This window comes from Cyprinus carpio, chromosome A6 (assembly GCF_018340385.1).
Source record: "Cyprinus carpio isolate SPL01 chromosome A6, ASM1834038v1, whole genome shotgun sequence".
NCBI lineage: Eukaryota > Metazoa > Chordata > Actinopteri > Cypriniformes > Cyprinidae > Cyprinus > Cyprinus carpio.
Genome location: NC_056577.1, coordinates 33,972,880 through 33,991,736, shown reverse-complemented (window position 1 = coordinate 33,991,736; position 18,857 = coordinate 33,972,880). Strand labels below are relative to the sequence as shown.

The following is an 18,857-nucleotide window of genomic DNA, read 5'->3' as shown; positions in this document are numbered from 1 at the left end:
TAATGTGATGCAGCGCGACCAACATCTGGCTTTAATCCGTGTAACAAATACAGTGAGAAAAAAACTCATACAGTTATGCTTTTTAAGACAATAAAAATTAAAGTTTTTAAAAAGAATGTGGCAGTGCTTTGTATGGCCTTTACAAACGTGATTATGTTGAGGTATATTCAAGGTTTTTCAGTGTTAATTGAAATAATCACTCTCTGAACTTCTCAGAGAGGAATAATTTTCTTTAAAAAAAAAAAATCATTTTGTCTAGTGGTAAATAGTGTATTTATTTCAGAAATAGTCATATATTTTTATGCTGGACGTTAAAATTCTTGGCTATGCAGAATGCTGTTTTCTTCCTTTCTGTGCTAGAGTGTATGAATGTTTCATCATGAAAACATTTGCATCAGTATTTATTCATCTCTGACGCTGATCTTGCGTTCGGGGCGGCACACAGTACATCTCAGTGCGATCATGTAACAGTATTTTTGTTTTGATCGTCCGCTGCTACATGTTTGCTCGACTGCCAGCGAAAATGCTCTATAATCCGCTATCAACCAATTCCATGCAAAACCTCATTAGATGGTGGCAAACTAAGATGCCTTCATGCGTATGCTGCTATCTAATGCTACAACCTTATCATTGCTACTAAAGATTCTGCATCCCGTAGTCACCAATAATATTATAGTATAAAGAAGAAAATTAACTTTGGCTTATCCCAAACTAGCGGTTACTTATAAGAAAGACATTTAAGATTATAAAGTGCAAAACTAAATTATCTTTTAATAATTAGTAATAGACTCTTAAATATTGGCCATGGCAATAAATTTGACCAATATTTTTTCTTTTTTTTTTTTCTTTTTTTAACAGAAGTGGTCATTCTGCCTACTGTTCGTTTTAAAAAAATCACAACCTTATTAATGAATAGAACAAATGTTCTTTTTCAGTATTTTTTCTGAAAATGTGTTCATTTAAATTCATTCATTTCATGTACATGACATAAAATTGTATTATATATGTATATATCATGTCTGTTTGTCTCTCTGCTCTTGAAATATTGGTTTCAGCCAAAAACCTCATATCTGTCGACCACTTACTGTAAGCATATCATTTACTCACATTTATTTTATAATCACTATGTTACTTCAGCATCTTGTATCCATTTAAATTTCCCATATATTATTAGTGGGGAAAAAACGTTCCAATAACATTAAAAACTCCTCATCAGGAATATGTCACCGGTTCTCAGGAAAAGATTGTGTAAAATTAGTCTTTTTAAATATGTGTCTGCTTAGATTACTGATACATATCACTGAATATAGACACTAACCACAAATAAAGCCACTCGCTGGCAGCATTGGCACTGTTCAGTAATGAGAAAGACGAAACGGAAGAGACACAAACAGAGTCATCGACTCTTTTCAAACTACACATATTGAATCTTTTTAAGACATATATCTATTCTTGTATTGTCATTACACAAGAAATGAATGCAAACCCGCACTTTTATTACCGATACATTCTTCTCTCTATTGTATGTCATATTGCACGAACCCATCCGTTTCATCCAATCCGTTGCAGCACCCAACGTGATGACTGCACAAACATTTACCTGCTTTCTGGAAATCAGATCTAACTTGAGGATGTTTCCTCATACAGACCATCACAAGCTAATGTGTTGAAAGCTAAAATAAAGCCCAGATGTCTGGCCTGCATTCTTTGCCTGTCCTGAAATCTTTTTCTCAGAGGCTGAAAAAGAGCATTTCCTCTGTGGTCAGTTCTGGAATATTGCAGAAAGGTCATTTGTTCTGAAGAAATTCTAGAACATTCCAGAGGTTTCAGGTGCCGCAGTCATGCACAACCAGCACTCTTAGGATCGGGGGGCTGTGAGAGCCCTTCCAGAGAAAAATAAATCTAGTGGAGTTGTTAGTCTTATGAACCTTCACAGCACGGCCCGACGGTGCTCTCCAGAGAGAGCTGTGAGCAGTGGCGGATCAGCGGAGCCATCGTGGGATCCACCATAGAAGAGGTGGGGAAAAGCTTGTACCAGCCAATCCTGTGTCAAAAAATCCAGCTCCTCCAATAGGATGCGGGCCACGCCCATGAAGCATTTACGATCCATCCGGCCATAGTTTCCCCAAACGATGACCTGTTCATGAGAAATGGAAGTATTATTTTATCATATAGGAACAATGAAAAGTACTTTTGACTATAATATTCTACATTTTTATAATCCTCGTAGTTCATTTCAGAATTCCTTCTCTGTTTTTATACCATACTCCATGGTCATTATTATTTGTTAATTCCATCATTCTGGGTGAATAAAGAAAGAAAATAAAGCTTATTTTAGAAGCATTAAGTGTCACATGTCATTCAGTTTGGACTTTGTTCCTCTGTGTATGTTCACCTCATTGAGTTATTTGTGTCATTTTGTTCAGGGTGTGTGTATGTTAAAGATCCTTGTTTGGTTGCGTAGTGTTCAGTTCTAGTTTTTCCAGTCTCATCTGAGTTTATGCTACCCTGTGTGTTGGATTACCCTGTGTCAGATTAAAGACTTTATAAACTTTCTTCTTCATCTTCGTGTGTTTAAAAGGGTCATATGATTGCGATTTCAAGTTGTGTTACAAGCTGTTTGTGAATTGATAAGATCCCTAAAGTTGCAGACTAAAGTCTCAAACACAAAGAAATATTCTATTTAAAAGTTAAGTCCACGCCCTCCTGAAACGCCTCATTTAAACACGCCCCCACATGTCTATGTCACTGTGTGGGAAGATTTGCATAGCTCCGCCCAAAAGTTTAAGCAAAGAAAGAAGGCGTAACTTTTTTCTTGCTGTAGTATGTTGCTGCCGCTGGCCGCCGTGTGTCGTGAAGACACTGTGTGTTTCGTTGTGAAAGCGAAAACTACTTTGTTTGGTCTTCCAAAAGAGGACACAACTAGAAATCAGTGGCTAAGTTGTATTTTCAACACTGTTCCAGAACAGTTCAGCCCAAATATTCATGTGTGTGCAACACATTTGACGGATTTCAGAATGATGAGCTTTAAAAAAATCGTGTGGCATTTCAGACAGGCGGTCATAGAGGAGAAACAATAATGTACAGTATGTGGAAAATAATGTGTTTTTTTAACCTTAAACCACATAAACACATTGCATTACACCAAATACACAAAATAATGTTCATTTTAGCAACGTCATATGAACCCTTTAATACAGTATAGCTTTGACATTAAGGGAGCTTTTTCAGGAGCTTTTTTTTTTAACATTTTGAAAACATTTTAAATGCATCTTTTAAATCCAGCACAAATTCAGATGCTTATTAAATCAACAAATTCTTTCATGGTCCATAATTCTTTTACAATTAAAAGAGTACATCATATTTTTTCTGCATTAAAGTAATAGAAATGCAATGTTTTTGCATTACAGTCATGACTATTGGGGGAAAATGTGCTTTATTGTCATGAAAATAATGTTACAATGCAAAAGATTCTTAAAATGAGCTACATTTTCTTTAAGCAAAACAAGTTTCTCTCTCTCTTTTTATTTTTTTATTTTATTTTATTTTTGACGTAATATGATGTGACCATGTTCTTGACAGCTTTTGTGTGATTCATCCATCTTGCAGCACAAACTATAACTTGAATTTCTAAATATGATAATGGATGTGTGAAAATTTTGAAGAATAATTTATAATAGATCAATCTAAAAGTTCCCTTAGATTACATAATAATGACAGATGTTTGGATGGAGGATGTCGTAAACCAGTGAATAAACTTGCAAATGATGTTTTTCCAACCACCCGATGTTACTGAACATCCTGCAGTCTGTTCTAACCTTTAATGTTTGTTCTGAAAGACTTTCATAAATGTTGTCCTTAGAAAAATGTCTAATTCGGAGAGATATGAAACGTTTCCTCTTATTCCTTCACCGCTGCTAAAAATAAAGTGTTCACTGCATTGCTGTTTCTACTCCAGTTCTCTCTGCAGTGATGGAGGGGATGCACAAGAAATGATCATGCACTGACATCACGTCACCTACAGAGAAATTACACCAAATAATTGAAAAAGACGTGGGTAAACTTTACTGTAAATTAGAGCCTATTTTCTTTGTCATTTAAATAACCAACTAGACAGATGCATTTGAAGTGCTTGACACCTTAATGTTAAATGCATCATGAATGAATGCATAAATGAAACGAATTGAAATGAATTTCTATTGCTCATACTAAGCGTTTGAGATTTAAACCACTTCTAATGCTAAATATTAAAGTACTTGGACATTTTTTGCTTGGTGGACAATAAAATGTAAGGCATTTCTAACAACAAAATTAGCAAGAGTGACGTGACATGTGGCCAAGTATGGTGACCCATACCCAGAATTAGTGCTCTGCATTTATCCCATCCAAAGTGCACACACACACTGTGAACACACACCCGGAGCAGTGGGCAGCCCTTTTTTGCTGTGCCCCGGGGAGCAGTTGGGGGTTCGGTGCCTTGCTCAAGGGCACCTCAGTCGTGGTGTTGAGGGTGGGAGAGAGCATTGTACATTCACTCCCCCCACCAACAATCCCTGCGGGTACGAGACTCGAGCCTGCAACCTTTGGGTTACAAGTCCGACTCACTAACCATTAGGCCACGACTTCCCAGAACTAAACCACCCAGAACTTCTTTGCAACTGCACAGCAATGTGTAAAAATCCCTCTGATTCACCATGGCCAAGTAACCCTCATTTTCTTCAGAAAAGGTAAAAATGAAGTTTACCTGTACAACCTTTCCCTGTGGGCTCTCTGAAAAAACAAGGACTTGATTGTAAAGGGGATCTAACGATTTCCGGATGGACTTCGTCTTCTTTTTGGCAACGCAGATGCCGTTTTCTAAAAGGTAGACTTTAATGTAGGCCGCTGAAAGGGAAGAGGGAAACAAAAAATATAATAATTCAAATGGCATTGTTGAAATACACTATACTGAAAATAATTTTGAAGAGCTACCGATTTAGAAGTCTCTTTTCAGTTTCCTCTCTTTTTTCAAAAAACACACGCACACTTTTGTATAATGAATATTCATATAAGAATAGGAAAACACTCTAAAAGAAACTTGTGTATTTGAGAACCAGTCTATAAACATTTGGAGTCAGTTTTGTCCTGTGGCTAAATGAATCTAATCGCTCTATCAGGCTCAAGCCTCTGTCTGATGAAGAATCACCTGGAGGGCCCTTAGATCCAGGCTTCATGATGAGTCCTCGAGCCTGAATGATCTCTACCTCCAGCTGTCCGTTCCTCTCCATTAGACCGATCTCAACATCTCCTGAAAACATCAGTATGCACATTAACGAGTGTCAAGTGACATGTGGGTGAGTGATATTATTTCTTCCTTTTTCAACAGCATTCTGTTGATTTTTAATATTTTAATATTTTGGTGATGAGGTTCCCTTTGTTAACATTACAAAACTACATTCGTTACCATGAACTAATAAAAAAAATAATAATAATAAAATACTAATACATTATTGAAATCAAATATTGTATCTGTTATTATTATTTAATGGACCTGAGATAACATGAACTATAAATTAATAGTTCCATTTTTATTAACTAACATTAACAAAGAATAAATACTGTAACAAATGTATTGTTCATTGTTAGTTAATGTTAGTAAATGCATTAACAAATGTTAACTAATGAGACCTTATTGTGAAGTGTTAACAATATTTTAATTACAATGCATGTATTTACTCTACAAAAAAATTGGTGTCTTATTTAATGTTATTTTATTAATTATAAACTATTAGTTTAAGTCCTGGTTGCTCATTGGTCATTTTGGCTAAACAGCCACCATATAAACATGTTTTGTTATCGTTTATATCTCAGGGACTATATCTTTCATATAACAGAAACATACTACAACAACATTTGAGAATTAAATGAGTATTGGTAAGCTTTCAGTGGCCATTTCTTGAAATTACATTCTGCACAATATGTTTTTTCATTAACCTATATTTCAGATTTTGATTCTTTAATTATATCAGTGATTCAGGTTTTTGAAAATTATTTTTCATTATCATTTTTGGAAGTATCAAAATAGAAGCACATTTCTTTTCACAGATACTTATTTCTATTTTATTGAATATTTTGTCATACAAACAACCTTTTGACAAGCAGCTCTGACAATTACCAACCAGTTATTGTGCATAGAAAAAGATGTCCATTTCTGCCTAATCTCCAACACTTTAGTTATATATACACATCTAAAAAGATAATGTGGGATTTTAATTATCATTTAACACAAAAAAATACACAAATGTGTAGTTTTATATGACTAAATACTGTAAGTGCTCTCACCCATTGAAGTTGTGGCTAGTGTCTGTCTGCCCACAAACTGAGCAGGTCCCATCCCATCCAGAAAGTCACTAAACTGGGCGTCTGATGCTAAACACATTCCACTGTAGTTCAGACTAGAGGGAAGAAAACAGGGCAGTGTTAATGTGAAAAGTTTCATTTATTCATACAGTTTATTGAGTGCTCTATTTTGTCTGCCACATATTTTGCTGGATAGAATATATACAATGCTGCATTAAAATAATGTTCAGAACATTTTGTGTGCACTGAGAACATATTCAGTATTTCATTGTTTTGAGTACAGACAGCCTGAATGAAGAATGTAGAATTATTGTCATTTGTAAAGGTTAATCGACATCAATCAATCAATCAATCAATCGAGTTTATTTCCAAAAAATTTGTTTATTTCATATTCAGCTCACCATCTCTTTAAAGAAAAATGTCTAGCTTTAAGTATTCAACAAACAATTTTATTTTACAGAATGATGTTAATATGTGTGTTGCTTCTGATGGCTTTGAAGATTCACATTAGATGAGCACGTATGACAGACATTACAAGTTTTTCTTTATTCTGCGATGGCTGAACTGATAACGGCTTAGCTCTGTGATGGGACGGGATCGATGGGTGGAAGGCACTTCTCTTTTATGTAATGAGGATACACAGCCTTTTTAAGCCTAACAGTGAAGCTCTGCTTTGATAGCGACGAGTGCTCCGCTGGAGCAAAGCCAGCGCACACGCATATAATCACACTGCTTTCCTGTTCCTATAGGCAGACTTTTGAGATGTATGCGGCCCAAAAATTCATTACTTCAGTATATGTTTTTTCTAGGAGATGAGCCGCATACTCCATGTCATATTCACCCTCATGACCTCTTGAAACAGGAGGTCTGGCCTTCATCTAATAGCACAACAGTGACTGCCCACACTTTTTATCCTCAGACTTCCAAAATTATTCTTCAGATTTATTTTCTCCCTTAAACATCTCCAATAAAGAATTCTAAGCCTTAAACTAAACTAACAAGCTCCAATTCTATTCGCAAAAATATTTTATGATTAAATAAACTAATTACTTAAGAACAACTGATTTTAATGTATACTGTCAAAATATTACATAGTAGCCCATAAAATATATTTTGACAGTATATATAAAATAACTTTAATACATTAAAATAGGTCCTAAATATAATTAATATAATTGTATTTTAAATTGTATAAGCATTATTAAGTATTCCTAATCAATTATTATATTATATTATATTATATTATATTATATTATATTATATTATATTATATTATATTATATATATATTATTATATTATATTATATTATATTATATTATATTATATTATATTATATTATATTTTGAAGTAAAATAGTCATTTACCTGGCTTGTCTCACTTATGAAGCAATGCTGCATTAGCAACCTCTTATTTTTCTTTTTATACATGATATCTTTTTTTAATCTTAAGGTAGATTAGGAAGGAAGGAAATTGGTGTAATTTCAGCTATCTACACAGGTGAAGAATCCCATATTGCTTATAATAGCTTTTTCACATTTTTTTTTTTAGCAAACAGAAAGCAGCCACTTGTGCTCGGATGAGATTAATTAGGTCTAATTTTTGGTAACAAGATCCATTTTAGATACAGAAGCAGATGGTGGTGGCAAAAAGTGTGTTTTCCTTCTGCAAAAAAAAAAAAAAGAAAAGAAAAATAAAGGGAGCAAAGATGGCAGAAGGGTGCTTGTTTGAGCAAATGTAACCCCAACATAAGGTGTTTTTACATCCTGTGTGAAGATGTAAAAGTTTAAATGAGGCAGATCTTGTTTTTAAAAGACATGCTACTCATTTTTACTTCTTTTCCTCTAACTAACTGAGGTTGATTCCCCCGAAACATTCTTAATTTTATTTGAGCATCCCGGCCAGTCCAATACAGCAACATTGGCTGAATGAATGGCATGAGCTTGGGCTGGGATTATTTGTTTTGACCGACCAGTTGCAGATGGGGTGAATATTAAGGAAACCTGTTCGAAAATAGTAATTATTTTTGCCTTTCTGCACAAAAATGACACATTTCTTCTTAATAAATATATATTTTTTAAATAGGCGCTCCTATATGACTGTCGTTCTCCTTAGGTATTAGTTTAATGCTATTAGTCTTAGTTCTTTATGGTTCTCTTATATTACTGTGTTTTTTGTTTTAGTTATTCTTCTTTAATATTGTGTATGGATTCTTATTTAATTTTCTTTTTGTGTTTTTTTGTTCATTCCCTCCAGCGCCTCCTCCACCCACGTTCCCGGTTCTGTCCTCTTGCTGTCTCTTTCGCTTGCCGTCTCCACACAGGTTTATTTTTAAAATGCTTTTGGGAGGGTCCAGACAATCCTGATGCCTTATACTCAGACTGGGCATCCCAAGAGATGCCATTTTCATCGCCTCCTTGTTCTTTTGCTCATTTTTCACTCCTTCCTGTCTCTTTGTCCCACGTCAATATCTAGTTCATCATTTAGTCTCTCCTCTGATGTCTCTGTCTGCTTGTCACCCTGTTCTTGAAGGAATCTTCTTCATTTACACCCCTTGATGTTGTTTCCTTTTGGAGCACAAACGGAGAATCACAGAGTCCATACAAATAATTTTACTTAATACACAAAACTGCATAAGATATTAAGAAATTAACACTTTTTTTTCAGCAAGGGTGCGTTAAAATGATCAAAAATGATGGTAAAGTAATTTATAAAGTAAAATTTTAAATAAATATTTAAATAAATATTTTAAATAAATGCTGTTTTTTAGTTTTAATTCATAGTTATCCTGAAAAAAATATATATATTATTAAGTATTAAAATAGAAAAAAAAAGTCCAAACATCTTACCGACCCTAAACGTGTCAGTGGTTGGGTATTAACTGGAAAATGAGACAAATAAAGGCTTATATATATAATATATATATAGATAGATATATATATAGATATATATATAGTCTATATATATATATATATATATATAATATTATATATATATATATATATACAGTATATAGCAAAATGTGTGATGCCATTGTTGTCAGAATTTATTGCTGATTTAAAATGTGTTACTGAAACAATCTTGACATGAGTTTTGATTTTCCCGTTCAAGTAGACAGGAGCTATACTTGAATAAGAAATAGCTGCTGAAAGATGGCAGCATGAACTGATTTTGAAAACAACTTTCCATCTGTTCATCTAACAAAGTTATTTTATATGGCTTCAGAAGACTAGGAATAAAGTGGGACTACTTTTAAGTTGTTGTTGTTGTGTGTGTGTGTGTGTGTGTGTGTGTAGGACCAATATTTGTTTCTTCAAAACATCTCCATTTGTGTTCCACAGAAGAAAGCTTGGGTTGGGTTTGAGGATGAGTAGATGATGACAGAACATTAATTTTTGAGCAAACTATCCCTTTCACCCTCTTCCTTTCTCGCATGTGACATTTCATCATTCTATCTGGCAAAACGGAGAGTCATTATTAGTCACTGGCCCCTGCGTGCACTGGCGTCAGCAGCAGTCATCAGTAAACACACATACTACAAACGCTTTGGAGAGTGACAAATACACCTATCATCGCTCCACATATTACACGCCACATTCTTGATGTCACTAGAATAAACATTTGTCTGTGTTATGTGTTAATCATGGCATCTCAGCGCACTGCTCTCAATTGCTTTATATATCACTGTCTCTGTGCTGCTCTTCTGGCACTCTGGTATTCTTTGCATGCAAACCTTTTTAAACAGATGCTCCATTCCTGCATGCAAGTACAGGAGTTATTGTTTTCTAGAGAAAAAGTGAAAGGTATGTGGGAAATGTTTATATATCTGAAATAGAGCGCAGACTTATTTTAAAATGTGGTGGAGACAGTGTTATTTTAGTGTCAGTGAGATACTGTTATAGTTGTAGCAATATTTTGAATTAGTTTTTCTATTTTCTTGTTGTTCTATTTTCTTTTTAATTTTAGGTAAAGTGTTCATAATTTTGTTGTGTGTTTTTGTCTTATTTCATTAGTTTTTGTTTTTAAATATGTCTATATAGTTTTTAATCATTTTTATTTTATGTAACTATATCAAGTTCAGCAATGAAAATTAGAGATGTTGTCTTGGCAACTAGTTGAAATAAAATAAGTTTAAGGGTTTTTATATTTTATTTAACTAGTTGAAATAAAATAAGTTTAGTTTTTTATATTTTATTTGATTTTATTTTTTTTTGTTATATTTATATCTCTCAACTTAGCTAGATTTTTTTACCTACTATTTGAGAATTTATGGAAGATAGATCACAACATTGCAGTCTTAATTTTTACTACAGAGGCCCCAAAAAGAGTTTGGACATTTAAAAATGTATGAATTTCATTGCATATGAAATGGCATTGATTTTAAAGAAAGATGCATGGTTTCATGTAAAACATTTCACCAAAAAAAAAAAAAAAAAAAAAAGTTTGTTCATAATTAAGTATTTGGACACTTCTTGGATGTCAAATGTCAAACCCATGGCTATTTTTGCTAGACCTGTGTGAACTTAAGGGCATTTACTTTTGCACTCATATTTACTTTCTATAGCAGCTTAAAATTTTTATCAAATATGATTCTAATGTAATTCTGATCTAATATGATCATATTTTTGGTCCATGCATCATGAGCAGTTTTGCTTTTGGAGTTATAATTAGGGCATTAGATCGGTGCTTGCAGCTTTCTAGGGCATTATGACAGATCCACTGCATAAATGTCACTACAGTGACCTCTTTTGCACTTCTTGCTCTCCAAATTAGACATTTTTACTGACAAAAGTGGGAGTTGTTCAGGTCAGACATGCAAGAGTCTTTAATCTAGATTCATAAAATTTGTGTTTTAATAAAGCAAAAGCACCTATAAAACAACTATAAATCAGCTATGCTTCTATAACTGTATAACAGCTGCAGCAAGATGATGCTTGCAATGTGTTTTGAAGTCAACAGACTATAAGTTAAATTTAAATATAAGGTTTTGCAGTAGAAACTAAAGAAATTTGTACATTTTAAAATATTGTAAAAAATTTTGGTGTAATGTTCAGTAAAGTTATCATTTTTATCCTTTTTACATATACTCTTCAATGTTTACAACTTTTTATACAATGCTTATAGTCCTAATTGTTTAATGTTTAAATAGTGCTCCTTGTAATGCTTTGTAAAGCTTTTTCAATTTTTTTTTTAAGTTTTAATGTTTTATACATTTTTATAAAACGTTTCATAACATTTAAAGTATTTAAAGCCAAAAAAAAACAACTTTATCTTGCATAAAAGGCAAGTTACACACAATGGAAACAGATAAAAAATAAACACTAGATACTGAATAAATATTACCGAAATTTCTAGAAGTTTCCATCATGGTTGCAAAGCCCAGACTGACAATGAGAGTTTATGTAAAATATGTTTTACTCTGTTACATATTCATGAGATGCATAAGATGCTATGTAATATGGTAAAATATCCTCAGTGGTGGCAGCCAAAACTGTAATCCCCACGCTCCATAAACTGTGCAGTAATCCCGCTGAATTGGGCTGGATTTTTACTCCCATGATGGAGCTGCACAGGAAGAGCTTCTAACTACATTACGTAAGGTTTGTGGGGAGTTTTTGTCTGTTTGTGAATTTCTAATGGAGCTCTGGGTATTGGACAAAGAGTTTGAGGGGAAATTTATGCAGAATAGATCGTCAGTTGAGCACAACATATCGTTATAGTTATGTAACTGAATATATTGTTTTGAAGTGAACTGTCTGCAAGCGCATTTCAGAAGTTTTTGTTATTAATGAGTGGTTCTTATTTTAATGGTTTTGCCTGAAAAATCTTTATGAATCTATTTAAAGTTTATATCATCTTGCATCCTCGCTTAATGTTTCTATTTTAGCTTTTGGCAACTGGTCCCAATATGTTTTGTCTTCATTTTGAACCAAATATCTGTTGTTCATATTATCATGTTTTGTATGGAAAGTATACTTGCGCAATCTTTCTTTAAAATAAATGCCACTTGCTTTATTATCTAATGGGTAACACTTTACAATAAGGTTCCATTAGTTAATGTTAGTTAACATATTAACTAACATGAACGAACAATGAACCATACATTTATTACAGTATTTATTAATCTTTATAAATGTTAGTTTATAAGACTGTTATAAGAAAGACTGTTTTTTTTTTTTCTGTTTTTTTTCAGTGTATTTTATATTGTGTAAAAGAGCAACTTTTTTTTTTTTTTATTAATGAGTAAGTTGTTGTTGTTATCATAAACTGATTATGCTAAATGCTGTAGAAGTATTGTTCATTCTTAGTTCGTGTTATCTAAAGTAGTTAACTAATGTTAACTAAAGAACCTTATTGTAAAGTGTTACCATATAATGCAATGACATTGATTCTTTTTAAGTGTGCCTTACATGTCCAAATATATTTTTGGCCACGGTATGTCTAGTAATGTTTGATAATTAATTTAAAATTTTAGTTTGTTCAATGAAAAAAAAGAGCACTATTAAAATTTTATTTAATTTAAATATTGTGGTAGTCACTGATATATTATTATCCTTTTCATTAACATTTATTTATTTATTTATTTATTTATTTATTTGTTTTCACTGTATTTCACTTAAAGTTTTAGTAATTTTAATGTGCGTTTGGGTCATGTTTATTCATTTTTTTCTTTTTTAAACATGTCTATATTATAGTTATAAATAATTATTTTGATTAATTTATTTTTTGTTTTATAGTTTATTTAGATTTACTCATAGTACTTCAACTTCAAACTAACTGAAAATGAGAATTGTTGACTTGGCAACTAGCTGAAATAAATACATTTTTTTAATGTCAAGTTTTTTTTTTTGTTTTTTTTTTTGTTTTTTTTTTAGATAATGATAATAGCCCTTGTTCTAACTAGCCCAAACCAGCAAATATCTAATCCATTTATATATCCAAACTTGTGCAAAACTTTCTGGCACATTGGAATTGAAGTTAAACAGCTTTTGTCCTCCACAGAGCTAAAATAAGATTTTAAAAGCTGTGGCTTTGATGTGACACTCCAGACAGTGTCCAGATCTGAAATGAATTTACAGTACATCTACACAGAAGGTCTGAACTCTGGATTTCATTCAGAAATGGAGCCGGCAGAGAAAAGGTTTATTACTGAAAAGAGGGGTTTATATTGTTGGTTATGTAACTTATGGGGATACCTCAAACACTTTTTATTTATTGCTTGATATAAGATATAAGCACAATCTCCTGAGAGTTACTGGATGAACATCCCTGTATCTAGAGAAATGTAATGCAATAACACATGCAATGTATCCCAAACCATTAAAACAGAAATGTGAGACATGTGATTCCTATATAACTGAGTTATTCACAATCAAGGGTATTTAAGTAGATTCCAGATTTTAATTTTGTTTTGTTATACTGATAATAATGAAACTGTTTTTTAATAAAAATACTAAGGCTGTCAAAGGTTGGAAAAAATATTTCTTGTTTTTTGTAGATTTTTTGGAAAGGAAGGGAATATGTGTCTGGATGAAACTTGTAGCTGAATATAATATCCAAAGGCTGTGTAGATTTCTTAAGCTTTTTTCTCATCTCACCTGCACTTTTCTACAATGTCATGCAACACTCTTTCCTATATTTATCCCATCAAATGTATCACCTGATCAAACCGATTACAAACTAAATGTGGTTGCAAAATAACAGCTTCTATAATTGGAAGCAGTCTGCTTTTCACTTTCAGTATTGATTGTTGCAGTTCTAAAGTGAGGCATCATTGTGATGATGGCTATTTTTATTATATTAGTGAATGGGTGCCATCAAAATGAGAGTCCAAACAGCTGATAAAAACATCACAATAATCCACAAGTAATCCACACCACTCCAGACTATAAATGAACATTTTATGACGTGAAAAGCTTTGTGTTAGAAACAAATCCATTATTAAGATGTTTTTAACTTCAAACCATCACTTCCAGCTAAAATATTAGTCCATAATATCCATTATATTCCTGAAAAATTTATCTTATCTGAATCAGGGGAGATGTATACACAGATCAAGCACAGTTTACAAGCCAAAACAGTTCTAAACTACTATGTGGATTTTGATGTGTGAGGACAACTAGGGATGGGCTTTTTCACTGGAGGAAATGTTATTATGGGTTAGGGACTTAGAAGTCAGAAGCAACAGTTTAAGGTTAAAAACGTCTTAGTTTCTTACAAACACGCAGCTTTTTGCTTCACAAGAAATCAGTTGATGAACTGGAGTGGTGTGGATTACTTGTGGATTATTGTGATGTTTTTATCAGCTGTTTGGACTCTCATTCTGATGGCACCAATTTAACTGCGAGGATCCACTGAGAGCAGTGATGTAATGCGCACAGTTCAAATCGTGTTCTGATGAAGAATCAAACTCTTGGGTGTCATGATGTTGAGTATTTTTTGGGGATTTGTCAATTTTTTGGGTGTTGTTATTTTTGTTATGAGAATTTTTTTTTTTGAGAATGTAATTTTTTTATAATTCTTGTTTTATTCTGAGCCATAGCTGTTCATGCTGTCCTCGATGGACTCGTCGGCTCGCTTTGCCGGACTGGGCGACTGGGCATCTCTACGCCAGCCCTGTCTCAGTACTATCCTCTGAATGCCCTTTAAACCTGCGGCCCTCTGGGTCTGAAACAAAGAAAGGTAAGGGTCACCAAACCAACAATTTAATTCATAAGAGGGGGTGACTTTTTAGCTTGTTGCTACGTGGTTCATACTGGAATCAGTCCTCTGGATTTTAGTCCACTCCTTCAGTGTAAGGGGGGTTGTGGGAATGTTTATTGTCCAGCACATAAAAAAATTGTGTTTCATAATCACACATCGCATAATTTAAGATATCATTCATGTCTGTAGCACAAACTTTGTGGGACAAGTTATTGTGAAATATGCATGTTATTCTTGTATTTCTGTCTGAGCAACAAGGCACTGGAAAAAAAGCAAGTTATATCAAATCCTGTCCATATCAGACTCAATAAAAATGTTGTGATAACGTTGCCGCCAGGTAGAGTACTGGTTGTATTAAAAATAAATCCTTTGAAAAAATATAATCTTCTTGAATAATTCAAGTCTGTAGTGGTGCCTTATTGAACTCTGAAGCTTAGAGAACAGATTCACAAAAGCCTGGACTTTCCTAGTAAAGGTGAAGAGACAGCCGCAGACTATCGCTTTACTAGCCCCAGGACCTCACGAGAGATACAGGGGGGTCGTATTCGAAGAGAGATGAACTTTCAGAGGCATGTCACAGGCTGGAATGTCATTCTCAGAATGGTGTGTTATGTATTTTTGAAAGGGCCACATTTATAGACAGGAAATATCAACATAAAACAATGTTCACAACCAATTTTACTTTCTTTCTAAGAGGAAATATTTACCACCATTCAAATGTTTGGGGTTGATAAGATTTTTTAAAGATCTTTTTTTTATCTAAGTCTCTATGCTCACCAAGGCTGCAGTTATTTGATCAAAAATCATTATCATTTGTTATTATCAATAATATAGTGAATTATTATTACCAATTTTAAATAAATTTAAAAAAAATTTGATGAATAAAATGCAAAAGAAACAGCATTATTGAAATAGAAATGTTTTATAAAATTTTAAATGCCCTTTTGATCAATTTGTTGGGTCCTTGCTGAATAAAACTAGTAATTTCTTTAAAAAAAAAACACATGAAATTTCCAAATTTTGGAATTATAGTGTGTGTGTGGTGATAATTTAGCAAATTGAAGACACGAGAAGACACATTTAATTACAAAAGCAACGAGAAGACAATATATATATAATATATATATATATATATATATATATAGTTTGTTTTATTATTATTATTATTAATTTTTTTAAGTTACCTTTGATTTCAGGTTGATTTTAAATCTTCACTGGAGATTTTTTTTTTTTTTTCGATCATCAAATTATTTCCATTTTCCAATCAAATTATTTTCTTTTTCTTATTTTTATATATAATGCAACAGAAAGTAAGATTGATGCCTATAATCTCTTTTGTCATTTCTGACCACTGAATGCGTTCGATCCACATGAAAGTCACACGCTCTCTGCAGTGATGGGAAAGCAGCCATTTTCACAGCTTTCTCTTGGCTGTGAAGCACATGACCTAGTTAAGCCATTCCTAAAAATACAGTCTTCTTTTGTCTGTTCCTGCCTTTCTGGTGCGCTTGGCACATCCTAACCAGCATGTCAGTGTAACCTTCCAAAACAGAACATCATGTATCAGGAAATGCACTAGAAATGCCAGGGTTGCTATGGGAGACAAGAGCAGTGTGCTACACTGCATCTCTCTCTCTTTATGTTTGGTGAACATCCCTGAAAAAGTGATTTCACCTTTTCACAAAAAATCTGTCAAGTCCTAGCAAAATTGATTTTTACATGTGCATTTGGGTGTCTCCAAGGTGTTCTCATGGTGGTTGCTAAGATGTTCTGATTGGTTGTTTATATGTTTCTGTTTGGGTGCTTGTTTGTTTTGTTTCTTGGTTGTTTTGAGGATTTTTTTAAGTAGTTGTGTAATTTTTACTTTGTCACTGTGTGTGCTTTAGTATTTATTATGTATCTGTACTGTACAGTATTTTTATTTTGAGAAACTTTTACTTCACTATATTCCTAAGCATAATATTGTATTTTTCCGATATTTCCTAAGCTGTTTAATGAGTTTCATACTAGTATTGTATAGTGTCCTTCTTGAAAGTGTATGCATTTTGCTCTATGTGATGTATGTTTTTATTGTTTTTCAACACACATTTAGTTTTTCCTCATTTTTAATTACTGATATATAATACTAATATCTATAGCTATATTAATATATATATATATATACATATATACATATATCACTTATTTGCACACATGAAGTATCAGTAATATAAATTGATATTTTAATATATTTATTGTTTTGATGTGTATGGAGTAGTAATGTATTATATATAATAAAATTATTAAATATAAAAATATATAAGTTAAAATTACAAAATAAACATTCATCAATTTGTACCTTTTACTTTTAATCCTTATGTACATAAAAAAAAAAAAAACTTTCATACTTTTACTTACTTTTACGTAAAATTGAAAAGGAGTAGGCTACTGGAGGCTACTGCTTTTACTGGAGTAGACTAATTTTTTTTTAGGGTATCTGTTCTTTTACTTAAGTATTTGATACTTCATCCACTGGTTTTGAGTGGTTGCTAGGGGGTTGTTGGGTGTTATTTCAAAACAAGTATGAGAAAAAATGAATTCACTCTATAAATACTCAATTTTGGCATTTATTATATCTTGTGTAAGTGTGATATTTTTGTTCCCTGGACATCTCACCAGCGATTTCTGTGCTGTCAAGTATTGTGCAACCATAGGTCTCACCAACCAGATCCCATGACAACAGATAAAGTATCTCATTTTATCAGAATGGCCAACACTCATTAATCAAAGTGACATTCATGAATTTACCATGAACAAGAAAGAAATAAGAGGCTTTTCTAACAAGCGCTTCTAGTTGTTATCTCATCTTGCTTGTGGTTTATGCCCCAAGCTTGTCACTTGTCAAGGCGTTCAAATTTATTTCCTCTAAATTTGATTACAAGCAAAAAAAAAAACAAAACAAAACAAGAACACACCCATAGAAAAAAAAAAACACCACCAAAAACATATAGAAACCCTATAGAAGACTTAAGACTACATCTTCAGTAAAGACCTAGTGGGTAAAGAGGTGATATATCGAAGTGAAATGCAAAGAGGTGTGCCATGCCGCGTTAATAAAGAGGGCATCCATAATAATTTGTGGGGTCCAACAAGAGCGCGCAAGCTCCAAAAGTGGAAAAATGTGCGTTTTTATGGGGAACTTTTAGGGTTTTTTGTCCTTTTTGGAGCGTAAAGGTGTGAAAAGAACACAGAGAACATTATCCCGGGGGGGGTGTTCACCGCAGAAATTAAGGGACATGAATTGGAAGGGATTTGAACGAGTCATTGTAAAAGCCCAGGGTTTTGATGAGTTTTGTCGATGGACTGGTGCAATTTGCAGGTTAACAGGAATAGGATGCTCTTGAACTTGGGTCTGATTGAAACATAGCGGGCGAAGATCATTAGGCCAGACCACTGATTGTCCATCTAAATGATGCATGTCAGTTTTCTGGTTTGTCCATGCTATCGATCACGCCATTACCTCTCATTACCCCAGCCTGCCTTAATTATCTATTACTTCTTTGATAAATCAGTAGCACTAGAGGCCTATTGATCTACAGTGATGTTGATAGATGCCTGGTTGGAGGCTATAACCTCTGTGCTCCCTAATCAGATGCAAACCCAATACTACTACTGCTTTTGAAGCAAAGAGGGAAATCCGTACATTTTCTTCTCTTGCCAACTTTCCAACTGAAAGCATTGTTTTCTTAGAACTACTGGGTTATGTGAAGTGGGTGGATTCTCATAACAACTGTCCCATGGAAAGGGGCCGGACTGTATGTTCATTCTTCAGGAATCA

At 33.3% G+C, this 18,857-nt stretch overlaps 1 pseudogene; it reads right to left on the bottom strand.

Annotated features, from left to right (window-relative positions):
- Nucleotides 1–1,267: 1,267 nt before the first annotated feature.
- Nucleotides 1,268–18,857, bottom strand: part of LOC122145387 — a 29,840-nt pseudogene continuing 12,250 nt past the window's right edge.